The following is a 3846-nucleotide window of genomic DNA, read 5'->3' on the forward strand; positions in this document are numbered from 1 at the left end:
CCACTGGGAGATCCTGCTTTCTCTGACGGACAGAGAGTAGGTGTTCAGCAAAGCCGTCTCCCAGTCTGCATCGGGTCTCGCCAATATATAAAAGGCCACACCGGGAGCACCGGACGCAGTATATCACCCCAGCCGACTCACAGGTGAAGTGTCGCCTCACCTGGAAGGACTGTCTGGTGCCCTGAATAGTGGTAAGGGAGGAAGTGTAAGGGCATGTGTAGCACTTGTTCTGCTTACACGGATTAGTGCCAGGAGGGAGATCAGTGGGGAGGGATGGGGGGGGGGGACGAATGGACAAGGGAGTCGTGTAGGGAGCGATCCCTGTGGAAAGCAGAGAGAGGGGGGGAGGGAAAGATGTATTAGTGGTGGGATCCCGTTGGAGGTGGCGGAAGTTACGGATTATAATATGCTGGACCCGGAGGCTGGTGGGGTGGTAGGTGAGGACCAGGGGAACCCTATTCCTAGTGGGGCGGTGGGAGGATGGAGTGAGAGGGGCTACCCTTCCTCCACTAGCAACTCTGCTCTCAAATGCATCTCCCCCATTTCAAGCACATCTGCTCTCACATGTCTTACGTCACCCAGGCGCTGGAGACCTCGAGCTTTATCCGTTTAACGGCTGGGCTACTAATCACGTGACCAGACCCTCCCCCACCGCTGTCAACAGAGGATTCAGGACCTGTGCTATTCCCATTGGTGGGTTTTTGTTCTACCATATATATGAGGAAATTTTTGAATGAATATTATCAAAGAAAGATTTTGGAATAAAAATTGGTACCAATTGAAATACATATAAAAATTTAGGCAAAATAATCATCTTGATAGCATTGATCCGACTGATCAGTGACAAAGACATTGTTGATCAGTTAGTAAACAAAAGTTTAATCTGATTAATTAAAGGTAAAAAAAACTTTAAATAAATCTTCATGCCTTTTTGTGATTTAACCCCTAAATATATAAAAGAGTCAATAACCAATTTAAATGGCAAACATCCATAAATAGGAACCTGCTTACTTAGGGGAAATAGTTCACTCTTATTAAGGTTCAATTTATAACCAGAAAAGTTACTAAATTGAGCCAACAAAGATAAAATAACAGGAATTGATTTCTCTGGATTAGAGATATATAATAACAACTCATCTGCATATAATGATAATTTATGTATTTCATTTTCGCGGGTAATACCAAAAATGTTGGGCGAGTCTCGGATACCAATTGCTAAAGGTTCAAGGGCAATATTAAATCATAATGGACTAGAGGGCATCCTTGCCTAGTACCCCGAGATAGACGATGAAAGGGAGATCTTTGATTATTAGTACAAACCGAAGCTACAGGGGTATAATATAACAATTTAATCAACGATATAAATATCGGATAAAAATTAAAATTAAAATTTCAAATAATAAAATTTTAATTTTCCACTATTCTCTCTCCTTGGTTGTCTAGAATATTCAAAGAATCAATCAGATTAGGTAAATTACCACAATCGTTTTATGAAGCTTCTATTTCTATAATTCTTAAAAAGAATAAAGATCCTACTGACACTCACAACATGCTGGAGGAACTCAGCAGGTTGGGCAGCATCCGTTGAAACGATGAATCGACGTCTTGGGCCGGAACCCTTTATCAGGACTGACGAGGGAAGGGACAGAGGCCCTATAAAGAAGGTGGGGGAGGGTTGGAAGTAGAAGGCTGGTAGGTTCAGTTGAAAAACCAGTAATTTGAAAGACAAAGGGGTGGGGGAGGGGAAGCAGGGAGGTGATGGGCAGGAAAACAATGGGTAGTAGAAGGAGACGGAACCATGATGGAGGTGATAGGCAGCTGGGGGAGAGGCAGAGTTACATAGGGATAGAGGAAGGGAGGGGGAGGGAATTACCGGAAGTTGGAGAATTCTATGTTCATACCAAGGGGCTGGAGACTACCTAGACGGTATATGAGGTGCTGCTCCTCCAACCTGAGTTTAGCCTCATTGTAGCAGTAGAGGAGGCCGTGTATGGACATATCTGAATGGGAATGGAAGCAGAGTTGAAGTGGGTGACTACCGGGAGATCCTGTCTGTTGTGGCGGACGGAGCGGAGGTACTCGATGAAGCGGTCCCCCAATCTGCGTCGGGTTTCATCGATGTAGAGGAGGCCTCACCGGGAGCACCGGATTCAATAGATGACCCCAACAGACTCAAAAGTGAAGTGTTGCCTCACCAGGAAGGACTGTTTGGGGCCCTGAAAGGTGGTCACAAGTGATGTGTTCCGTCCGCCGAAGGGCCTGTACTGTGCTGTACTATTCTATGTATATATAGGAAACAGGAAGTAAATAAGGTGCTTGTGGAGTATAAAAAGTGCAAGAAAATACTTAAAAAGGAAATCAAGAGGGCTAAAAGAAGACATGAGGTTGCCTTGGCAATCAAAGTGAAGGATAATCCGAAGAGTTTTTACAGGTATATTCAGAGTAAAAGGATTGTAAGGGATAAAATTGGTCCTCTTGAATATCAGAGTGGTCGGCTATGTGCGGAACCAAAAGAAATGGGGGAGATCTTAAATGTATTTTTTTGCATCTGTATTTACTAAGGAAACTGGCATGAAGTCTATGGAATTCAGGGAAATCAGTAGTGAGATCATGGAAACTGTACAGATTGAAAAGGAGGAAGTGGTTGCTATCTTGAGGCAAATTAAAGTGGATAAATCCCCAGGACCTGACAGGGTGTTCCCTCGGACCTTGAAGGAGACTAGTGTTGAAATTGCAGGGGCCCTGGCAGATATATTTAAAATGTCGGTGTCTACGGGTGAGGTGCCAGAGGATTGGAGAATGGCTTATTTTGTTCCGTTGTTTAAAAAAAGATCGAAAAGTAATCCGGGAAATTATAGGCCGGTAAGTAGGTAAGTTATTGGAGGGAGTACTAAGAGACAGAATCGACAAGCATTTAGTTAAACAGGGACTTATTAGGTAGAGTCACCGTGGCTTTGAGTGTGGTAGGTCATGTTTGACCTATCTATTGGAGTTTTTCAAGGAGGCTACCAGGAAAGTGGATGAAGGGAAGGCAGTGGATGCTGTCTACAAGGACTTCAGTAAGGCCGTTGACAAGGTCCCATATGGGAGGTTAGTTAGGAAAATTCAGTCGCTCGGTATACATGGAGAGGTGGTAATTTGGATTAGACATTGGCTCAACGGAAGAAGCCAAAGAGTCGTAGTAGAGGATTGTTTCTCTGAGTGGAGGCCTGTGACTAGTGGTGTGCCACAGGGATCAGTGCTGGGTCCATTGTTATTTGTCATCTATATCAATGACCTGGATGATAATGTGGTAAATTGGATCAGCAAATTTGTTGATGATACAAGGATTGGAAGTGTAGTGGACAGTGAGGAAGGTTTTCAAAGCTTGCAGAGGGATTTGGACCAGCTGGAAAAATGGGCTGAAAAATGGCAGATGGAGTTTAATGCAGATAAGTGTGAGGTATTGCACTTTGGAAGGACTAACCAAGGTAGAACATGCAAGGTAAGTGGTAGGGCACTGAGGAGTGCAGTAGAACAGAAGGATCTGGGAATACAGATAGAAATTCCCTAAAAGTGGCGACACAGGTAGATAGGGTCGTAAAGAGAGTTTTTGCTACATTCGCCCTTGTATATCAAAGTATTGAGTTTAAGACTTGGAATGTTATGATGAGGTTGTATAAGGCATTGGTGAGGCCGAATTTGGAGTATTGTGTACAGTTTTGGTTACCAAATCACAGGAAGGATATTAATAAAGTTGAGAGAGTGCAGAGCATGTTGCCTGGACTTGAGAAACTGAGTTACAGAGAAAGATTGAATAGGTGAGGACTTTATTCCCTGGAGCATAGAAGAATGAGGGGAGATTTG

Source organism: Mobula birostris, chromosome 13 (genome assembly GCF_030028105.1).
Source record: "Mobula birostris isolate sMobBir1 chromosome 13, sMobBir1.hap1, whole genome shotgun sequence".
In the NCBI taxonomy this organism is placed as follows: Eukaryota; Metazoa; Chordata; class Chondrichthyes; order Myliobatiformes; family Myliobatidae; genus Mobula; species Mobula birostris.